An 11,558-nucleotide genomic window follows, 5' to 3' on the forward strand; every position below is an offset into this window, starting at 1 on the left:
TAATTTAAAAGAAGACATACTACAGGTACTCAATGAGAATTTTATAGAGATGATACTGGATAGGTTCAAACAAAATGTACAGGAGACACTCAAGAAATTCCAAGACAATAAAAATAGAGAATTTGAAAAAGCACAAGAAGAAATAAAAGAAATCAAAGAAGCACTGTATAAACACCAAAGTGAAACAAAGAACACGATTAAGAGATAAATGAACTCAGGACAAAAATAGACAACATTAAAGAGGAAGGGATTCAGGATATGGAAAACTCAGAAAAAGAATGAAACAGAATTGAATAAACAAAATGAAAGGCCAATCCAGCAGAATAGAACAAACAGAAGACAGAATCTCAGAACTCAAAGATGAAATGGTAATTAAAGGAAAAACTGAAGAACTATTAGTTAAACAACTCAAGAGCTATGAAAAGAAAATGCAAGAACTCACTGACTCCATCAAAAGACCAAACCTGAGAATCACGGGCATCAAAGAAAGAGAAGAGGTGCAAGCAAAGGGAATGCATAATATATTCAACAAAATAATTCACAAAATTTCCCAAATCTAGAGAAAGATAGTCCCATATAGATGCAAGAGGCCTCCAGAACACCAAACAGACCAGATCAAAATAGAACTACCCCTCGACATATCATCATTAAAACAACAAGCTCAGAAACTAGGGAAAGAATATTGAAGGCTGTAAGAGAGAAAAAACAAATAACATACAAAGGTAAACCCATCAAAATCACAGCAGACTTCTCAACAGAAACATTAAAAGCAAGAAGAGCGTGGGGTGAGATCTTCCGGGCACTGAATGAAAATAACTTCAACCCCAGGATACTCTACCCAGCAAAACTATCATTCAAAATAGATGGAGCAATAAAAGTCTTCCATGATAATAACTAAAACAATATGTGACCACAAAGCCACTACTACAAAGATTCTTCAAGGGATTCTGCAGACAGAAAGTGAAACCCAACATAACCATGAAAGGACAGGCACCACCAAACTACAGGAAAACAAAAAGCAAGAAAGTAGAGAGTAACCTCAACTTAGGTACACACAATCAAACCTTCAAACAACTAAGACAACTAAATGACAGGAATCACCACATACCTATCAGTACTAACACTTAATGTTAATGGACTTAATTCCCCCATCAAAAGGCACCATTTGATGAAATGGATTAAAAAGGAAGATCCAACAATTTGTTGCTTACAGGAGACCCATCTCGTGGACAGAAATAAGCATAGGCTTAGGATGAAAGGCTGGAAGAAGATTTACCAAACCAATGCCCCCCCCACCCAAATAGGCAAGAGTAGCAATACTTATCTCTGACAAAGTAGACTTCAAACCCACATTGATCAAATGAGATGAAGAAGGACATTCCATACTAATAGAAGGGGAAATAGACCAAAAGGAAATAATAATTATCAACCTATATGCACCCAATGTCAATGCACTCAATTTCATCAAACACACCCTGAAAGACCTAAAAGCATATATTAACTCCAACACAGTGGTTGTGGGAGACGTTAACACCCCATTATCATCAATAGATAGGTCATCCAAACAAAAAATCAATAAAGAAATCCTAGATCTAAAATATGCCATACATCAAATGGACCTAGTTGATGTCTACAGAACATTCCATCCGACTTCTACACAATATACATTCTTCTCAGCAGCCCATGGAACCTTCTCCAAAATAGATCATATCCTAGGGCACAAAGCAAGCCTCAGCAATTATAAGAAAATAGAAATTATACCATGCATGCTATCTGATCATAATGCAATAAAACTAGAACTCAACAACTAAAGTAAAGACAAAAAACATGCAAACAGCTGGAAACTGAATAACTCATTGCTTAATGAACAATGGGTCATTGATGAAATAAAAGAGGAAATTAAAAAGTTCCTGGAAGTCAATGAAAATGAAAACACAACCTACTGGAACCTATGGAACACAGCAAAGACAGTCCTGAGAGGAAAGTTTATAGCCATGAGTGCATATATTAAAAAGACTGAAAGATCCCAAATCAATGACCTAATGATACATCTCAAACTCCTAGAAAAATAAGAACAAGTAAATCCCAAAACAAATAGAAGGAGAGAAATAATAAAAAATAAGAGCTGAAATCAATGAAATAGAAACCAAAAAAACCATACAAAGAATCAATGAAACAAAAAGTTGGTTCTAAGAAAAAATAAACAAGATGGACAGACCCCTGGCAAACCTGACTAAAATGAGGAGAGAAAAAACCCAAATTAGTAGAATTAGGAATGCAAAAGGGGAGATAACAACAAACACCATGGAAGTCCAGGAAATCATCAGAGACTACTTTGAGAACCTATATTCAAATAAATTTGAAAATCTTAAAGAGATGGACAGATTTCTAGATACATATGAGCATCCAAAACTGAACCAAGAGGAAATTAATCACCTGAATAGATCTATGACACAAAATGAAATTGAAGCAGCAATCAAGAGTCTCCCCAAAAAGAAAAGTCCAGGACCTGATGGATTCTCTGCTAAATTCCATCAGACCTTTAAAGAAGAACTGATACCAACCCTCCTTAAACTGTTCCACAAAATAGAAAGGGAAGGAAAACTGTCTAACACTTTATTAAGCCAGTATTACACTTATCCCAAAACCAGGCAAAGACACCTCCAAAATGGAGAACTCTAGGCCAATCTCCTTAATGAACATTGACGTGAAAATCCTCAATAAAATAATGGCAAACCACATTCAATAACACATCAAAAAGATTATTCACCACAACCAAGTAGGCTTCATCCCAGGAATGCAGAGGTGCTTCAACATACGAAAATCAAAAAACATAATAAACCACATTAACAGAAGCAAAGACAAAAACCACTTGATCATCTCAATAGATGCACAAAAAGCCCTTGATAAGATACAACACCATTTCATGACAAAAGCTCTAAGAAAACTAGGAGTAGAAGGAAAGTACCTCAACATCATAAAAGTTATATATGACAAACCTACAGCCAGCATTATACTTAATGGAGAAAAACTGAAACCATTCCCTCTAAAATCAGGAACCAGACAAGGATGCCCACTATCTCCACTCCTATTCAACATAGAACTGGAATTCCAAGCCAGAGAAATTTGGCAAGAAGAAGGAATAAAAGGAATACAAATAGGTAAAGAAACTGTCAAAATATCCCTATTTGCAGATGACATGACCCTATACTTTAAAGACCCAATAAACTCTACTGAAAAGCTCCTGGACACCATCAATAGCTATAGCAAGGTAGCAGGATATAAAATCAACATAGAAAAATCATTAGCATTTCTAGACACTAATAATGAACAAACTGAGAAAGAATATATGAAAACAATTCCATTTACAATAGCCTCAAAAAAAATCAAATACCTTGGTGTTAACCTAACAAAGGATGAAAACAACCTCTATGAGGAAAACTATAAACTTCTGAAGAAAGAGATTGAGGAAGACTATAGAAAGTGGAGAGATCTCCCATGCTCATGGATTGGTACAATCAACATAGTAAAAAAGTCAATACTCCCAAAAGTAATCTACATGTTTAATGCAATTCCCATCAAAATTCCAATGATATTCATTAAAGAGATTGAAAAAATCTACCATTAAATTTATATGGAAACACAAGAGGCCACAAATAGCCAAGAGAATGCTCTGTCAAAAGAACAATGCTGGAGGTATCACGATACCCAACTTCAATCTATATTACAAAGAAATAACAATAAAAACAGCATGGTACTGGCTCAAAAACAAACATGAAGACCAGTGAAACAGAATAGAGGACCCAGACATGAAGCCACACAACTATAACCAACTTGTCTTTGACAAAGGCGCTAAAAATATATGGTGGAGAAAAGACAGCCTCTTCAACAAAAACTGCTGGGAAAACTGGTTAGCAGTCTGCAAAAAACTGAAACTAGATCCATGTATATCACCCTATACAAATATTAACTCAAAATGGATCAAGGATCTTAATATCAAACCACAAACTCTAAAGTTGATACAGGAAAGAGTAGGAAATACTCTGGAATTAGTAAGTATAGGTAAGAACTTTCTCAATGGAACCCCAGCAGCTCAGCAACTAAGAGATAGCATAGATATATGGGACTTCATAAAACTAAAAAGCTTCTGCTCAACAAAAGAAATGGTCTCTAAACTGAAGAGACCACCCACAGAGTGGGAGAAAATATTTTCCAGCTACACATCAGACAAAGGACTGATAACCAGAATATATAGGGAACTTAAAAAACTAAATTCTCCCAAAATTAATGAACCAAAAGGAAATGGGCAAGTGAACTAAACAGAACTTTCTCAAAAGAAGAAATTCAAATGGCCAAAAAACAATGAAAAAATGCTCACCATCTGTAGCAGTAAAGGAAATGCAAATTAAGATTTTCCACCTCACCCCTGTTAGAATAGCCATCATTAGCAACATCACTAACAACAGGTGTTGGCAAGGATGCGGGGAAAAAGGAACCCTCTTACACTGCTGATGGGAATGTAAACTAGTACAACCACTCTGGAAAAAAATTTGGAGGCTACTTAAAAACCTAAACATTGATCTACCATATGATCCACCAATACCACTTTTGGGATATACCCAAAAGAATGTGACACAGGTTATTCCAGAGGCACCTGCACACCCATGTTTATTGCAGCACTATTCACAATAGCCAAGTTATGGAAACAGCCAAGATGCCCCACTATTGATGAATGGATCAAGAAAATGTGGTATTTATACACAAGGAATTTTATGCAGCCATGAAGAAGAACAAAATGTTATCATTTGCTGGTAAATGGATGGAATTGGAGAACATCATTCTGAGTGAGGTTAGCCTGGCCCAAAAGACCAAAAATCATATATTCTCCCTCATATGCAGACATTAGATCAAGGGCAAACACAACAAGGGGATTGGACTTCGATCACATGAGAAAAGCGAGAGCACACAAGGGAGGTATTAGGATAGGTAAAACACCTAAAAAACTAGATAGCATTTGTTGCTCTCAACACAGAGAAACTAAAGCAGATACTTTAAAGCAACTGAGGCCAATAGGAGAAGGGGACCAGGAACTAGAGAAAAGCTTAGATCAAGAAGAATTAACCTGGAAGGTAACACACATGCATAGGAAATCAATGTGAGTCAACTCCCTGTATAGCTATCTTTATCTTAACTAGCAAAAACCCTTGGTCCTTCCTATTATTGCTTATACTCTCTCTACAACAAAATTAGAGATAAGGGCAAAATAGTCTCTGCTGGGTAACGAGGGGGTGGGGGAGGGGGGTAAGGGAAGGGGTGGGGGGAGGGGTGAGAAGTGACCCAAACATAGTATGCATATATGAATAAAAAATAAATAAATAAAAGGCCCTGCCAACAGAAAAACAACAAAAAAAAAGAATTGGTAGAATTTTTAGTTAGTTTAGTTTTGCAAAGTCTCCTTGTCACATGACTTAAGTACATGGGGGTGGATAGGAACTAAGCCATTTCCTTAGATTGAATTATTCTGTGAGTCTTTATTTTTTTATTATACATTTTTTTATTAGGACATATTTGTTATACAGAGGAGATTCATATTGACAATTCCAAATAGGCTTATACCGTACATTGCTTATATCACCTCCACTGAACTGTTGACCTTGCTACAGTTGTATAAAGGAAGTAGGTTCCTCATTTATACAAAGAAGAGAAAAGAAAAACTTAGTCCAACAGATATACAAATTACAATGTAGAAATTTAAATATTAAAAACCAAGGCAATATCACCCCTCCAAATCCCCACAACTCAACTGAATCCAAAGATAATTAATTGTCTGGAATGTCTGATAGAGAATTCAGATGCCTACTGTTAAAAATGGTCAATAATTTCAAAGAATATTCAAGTAAACAGATAAATGAAGACCAAGACAAGAAAGTCAGCAACATGGAAGAGAAATTCAGCAAGTAAATGGAAACTCTGAAGGTAAAAAAACAGGTAGAAATGTTAGAAATGAAAACCTCAATAAATCAAATTAAAACCACAGTGGATAGTATCATCAGCAGACAAGATCAAGCAGAAGAAAAAATATCAGAGATGGAGGACAAGATCAATGAGATATTGCTTGTAGACAATCATAAAGAAAAAAAAATAATGAATACTCATGATCATAACATACAAGAACTCTGGGACATGACCAAAGACCAAACCTAAAATTCACATAGTGATATAAACTAAAATCATAGGAAATCTATTCAATGAAGTCAAATCAAAAAATTTCCTAAGTCTATGTAATGATATAGATGCCCATGTACAGGAGACATTTCAAAGTCCAAATAGACATGAGCAGAAAAAAAAATCTCATATTATATCATAATTAAGATGCCAAAACTAGAGAACAAAGAAAGGATACTAAAAGCTGCAAGAGAAAAATGGCAACTTAGATACAAAGGTAAACACATAAGAATTACCTCAGACCACTCAGCCTAAAACCTAAAAGCCAGGAAAGCATGGAGCAATGTAATTCAAGCTTTAAGCGAAAATAACTTACCAATCAAGAAAAATATTTCCAGAAAAAGTTTCCTTCAATCTCCATGGATAAATAAGGACATTCCAGGACAAGGAAAGTCAAAGTGGTTCATGTCCAGCAAGCCTGCATTATAGAAGATGCTCAAGGGGTATTTCATATAGAAGAGAAAGAGAAACCATAACAAACACGAGAAATCAGGAAAGACTAAAACTCAAAAGGGGAATTGATAAATCCAGAGGAGGTAGAAAAGTATCAAGCATGATCAACTCAGTAAACCAGCAAAACCTGAAGATTAACAATGGCAAAAGTAAAGAACAATCAACATGAGACTCAACATGGAATAAAAAGCAATTAAAAAAACAGGAATTGGAAAATACCTCTCAAGCATAACCCTAAATGTAATTGTACTTAACAGTCTAATCAAAGACACAGACTGATTGGATCAAAAAGCAAGATCCAACAATCTGTTGTCTACAAGAAACACATCTCACATTTGAAGACACAGACAAACTAAAAGTAAAAAGTTGGAAAAAGACAGACCAAGCATTTAGAAATCAAAAGTAAGTAGGAGTAGCTAGTCTCATGTCAGACAAAGCAGATTTTAAGAAAAATCAATCAGAAGAGATAAAAAAAAGTCACTACATACTAATAAAAGAAACAGAAGATGAAGACGATGGAACAATTCCAAATGTATATGCACCAAACATTGGTACCCCAAGTTCATAAAACAAGCACTCTGAGCATAAGGGAAGTGATAATCTAGATACAATAATAGTGAGATGTCTCAACACCTCACTCTCATCAGTAAGCAGAACATCCAGGCAGAAAATTAATAAAAATATCTTAGAACTAAAAAATTCCATGGACAAAATGGACTTAATAGACATTTATAAAATATTCCATCCTACAGCAGATTATACATTACTCTCAGCAGTCCATGGAACTTTCTTCAAAATAGATCACATTCTAGGTCAAGGTCATAAAGCAAATCTCAACAAATACAAAAATAATCAAAATAATCCCCTGTATCCCAACAGAACATAATGGAATAAAGTTATAAATCAATGACAAGGATAACTGTAAAACCATTCAAACTCATGAAAATTGAACAACACACTTTTGAATGATCAATGGATTACTGAAGAAATTAAGAAACTCCTAAATTCAAATGAAAATGAGAACAGAACTTACCAGAAGCTATGGAGCACAGCAAAGGAAGTCTTAAGAGTAAAGTTTGGATCTTTCTGGCACATATGAGAGAAAAGATGTGGCTTTTGTGTTTCTGATCCTGGCTAACTTCATTTAACATTATGTCCTCCAATTACATCCATTCACCTTGCAGGGGGTGGGGTGGGCAGTACTATTGGGAAGGGTAGAGGTGAAGGAAGTAGATTAAGGTGATGGTATATGGCAGATGGATTCACATACCTATATGAAACAGAGCTAAGAAACCTCTTCCAATTGCTTTAAGTGGGGTGGGAAGGGGTTAAAGGGGAGAAACAATGGCGGCAATGTCAGTAATGTACAATATAAGTCCAATCAGAATTTTCACTATGAATCTCCCCCCCTTAATGAATATATCCTAATAAAAATTGTTTTCAAAAAAGAGTCAAGTTTGTAGCCATGATTAACTAGATCAGAAAATTAGATCTCAAATAAACAATCTGGTGATGTGCCTCAAACTCTTGGAAAAATAAGAACAAACCAATCTCAAAAGTAGTAGATGGAAAAAGAGTATAGAAATTAGGGAAGAAATTAATGATACGGAGACCAAAAAAAAGGTAAAATGAACCAATGAAACTAAAAGTTGGTTCTTTGAAAACATAAACAAGATTGACAAACCTTTAGCCAAATTAATCAAAAGAAAAAAGAAGATTCAGATTAATAAAATCAGAGATGAGAAAGGTGATAATACAACAGACACCAATGAAATTCAGATCATACATGAATATTTTGAAAACGTATATACTCCAGCAAACTGGAAAAATCAAGAAAAAAAAGGATAAATTTCTTGACACATACAATCCACCAAAATTGAACCAGAGGACATAAACAACTTAAACAGATCTATAACAAGTAGTGACACTGAGACAGTTACAAAGCCCTCCCAACAAAAGCCTAGATTTGATAGATTCACTGCTGAATTCTACCAGATCTTTAAAGAACTGGAACCAATACTCCTCAAAGTTTTCCAAAAAGTACAAAGGGAAGGGATACCACCAAACTCATTCTGTGAGCCCAGTAGTACCATAATACCAAAACCAGGTAATGACACATCAAAAATTAAAGAAAGAAAGTTGTAGGCCAATATCCCTAATAAACATAAGCACAAATATCCTCAATGAAATATTTGCTAACCCAGTTTTGTCTCACAGGAAGAATAGCTCTGGCACTATTGTGGCAGAGAACATACCAATCTCTCCTAAACAGGAGTTGGCTCTAGGTGTTAGAAATGTCTCGAACTCCTTCTGGGCTCTAGTCTTGATGTATCATCAAAGTCATAGTCATTCCAAGATGGTTTATCAGATGTCTACTTATCCTTTTTCTAATAAGCATTCTGGTGCCTAACAGACATTTTGCTGCTGCTGCTACAAACATATATCAAGGCTAACTTCCTTTTCCTTCAAAATTGACTATGGGGTCATGTCTTCCAGAATTCTTCCCTAACTTCCTGGGCTGGTAAAAAAAAAAAACAAAAAAGGGTGTCAAAGAAAAAGCATCAGATGAAAAAACAGATGAGACAGAAAAAAATAGTCATATTGCACCATGGTAGGTAAGCCTGAGGATGATGTCTATTTAAAACTCTTACACCCAAGGCAGGTATATGAAGTGGAGAAAGCTGTTCACTTACTTAAGAAATTTAAAATTCTAGACTTTACTAATCCAAAGCAAGGTGTTTCTCTTGAATTGACCTTGGATATGGCACTGGGAAAAAAGAAAAAGGTGGAGCGACTTGCCAGTGTTGTTTTCCATACCCTTTTGCTTTAGAGATCAATAAGGTTGCTGTGTTTATAGGAAATGCTTCAAAGATTAAAATAATAGAAGAAAAAATGGAGCTTGTTTTCAGGAGGAACTAATCCGATTGAAAAGATTTTAGATGATTTTATGTAGACTTTTATGTAGCTGTTCTAGAAATAAGGCCTGAACTTAACATTAAAGAAAAAACGGGCAGGGGGGGGAAGAGATTTCCAAAAGAAAATAGAAATTCCACTGGCTGTGACATCCCCAAAATGCTTCAATAATTTAAAACTGGACAAGAAATTATGGTAGATGAAGAAAGAGCTCTCTCAGTACCAAAATGGCAATATTTGACATGCTAAGTAACCAGATAGCTTCCATTCTGCAAGCAGTTATTAATGAAGTCTGTAGGCATAGACCATTAAATTTGGGTTCCTTTGTGGTATATGCTTTTCTTCATAGTTCAACACTTGAAGTTTTGCTTCTAAAGACTGATGCACTGTTGCCTAAAGAAGTTAAAACTGAACAAAATAACAAAGAAGCTGCCTGAATGTGTTGAATTTTGAAATTATTTTCAGTGGATTAAGAAGCAACAGATAAAAATATAGAACTATAATTCCAAAAAAGAAAAAACTTGCTCACAGAATCCAGCACATTAATAAGATCATATACCATCATCAAGGGGATTTCATTCCAATGATGCAAGGATGATAAAACATACGGAAATCAATGAACATAAAACAATACATAACAAAATCAAGGACAAAAACCACATCATCATATCAATAGATGCAGAAAATGGCTTGGGTAAATCTCAACATCCTTTCATGATAAAAGCTCTAAAGAAACTAGAAATAGAAGGAACATACCTCAACATTATACGGGTTATATATGACAAATTGACAGCCAACGTCATATTAAATTAGGAAAAACTGAAACTATTTCCTCTAAAATCAGGAATGAGACCAGGGTGTTCAGTATAGTACTGGGTTATTCAATATAGTACTGGATTTCCCAGCCAGAACAATATGACAGGGGAAAGAAATAAAAAGAAGTCAAACAGAGAAGGAAGAAGTCAAATTGTTCCTATTTGCAGAAGATAAGATGATCTTATACCTAAAAGACCCTAAGAACTCCACCAAGAAACTCTTATAAACAGTGTCAGCGAAGTAACAGAATACAAAGTTAGCATTTCTATATACCATTTCTTTCTGAGAAAGAAATCAGGAAAACAACACCATTCACAAGAGCATCAAAAAAATTAAAATACCTAGAAAGAAATTTAATGAAGGAAGTGAAGGACCTATAGAATGAAAACTATAAACCACTAAAGAAAGAAATTGAAGAAGACATTAGAAGATGGACAGGCAACCCATGCTCAGGGATATTGTGAGAATGGCTATACCACTTAAGGCAGTCTATATGTTTAATGCAATCCCCGCCAAAATTCCAATGACATTCTTCAAAGAGTTAGAAAAATCAATCTTAAGGTTCAAATAGAAGCAAAAAAGACCTTGAATAGCCAAAGCAATCATGAGCAAAAAGAGCAATGCTGGAGGTATCACAATACCTGACTTCAAACTATGATGCAGAGCTATTTGTGATAAAAAAAAAAAAGAAAAAAACAACAACATGATACTGGAGCAAAAAAACAGACATGAAGACCAATGGAGCGGAATAGAAGATCCAGATACAAACCCATGCAAATACAGCCATTTGATTTTTGACAAAGGAGCCCAAAGCATGCATTGGAGAAAAGATAACCTCTTCAACAAATGGTGCTGGGAAAAGTGGATATCTACCTGTAGAAGACTCAAACTAGATCTCAGTCTCTCAATTATAAGTAGATCAAAGAATAAGGTAAGATATGACGTTGTGAAACTACTATAAGAAGATAAAACAGGTCCTGTCCAGAGGTGCCATGTGTGTGTGGTGGGGGTGGGTAAATGGAGAGGGTGAAGGAGAGTGAATATAATGGCTGTCTTTTGTATTTGTATGAAAATAGACAATGTGACCTTTTGAAATCATTCAAAGAAGGAGGGGGAGGGATGAGGAAGGATGACAGAGTGAATCTAATTAA

General features: G+C 35.2%; 1 pseudogene; it reads left to right on the plus strand.

The window, feature by feature from the left end:
- The first annotated feature begins 9,004 nt into the window (after positions 1–9,004).
- LOC109702894 (large ribosomal subunit protein uL1m-like) lies at positions 9,005–10,028 on the plus strand (annotated as a pseudogene).
- Positions 10,029–11,558: the final 1,530 nt, after the last annotated feature.

The sequence above is a fragment of the Castor canadensis genome, chromosome 2 (assembly GCF_047511655.1).
Source record: "Castor canadensis chromosome 2, mCasCan1.hap1v2, whole genome shotgun sequence".
Classification (NCBI taxonomy): domain Eukaryota; kingdom Metazoa; phylum Chordata; class Mammalia; order Rodentia; family Castoridae; genus Castor; species Castor canadensis.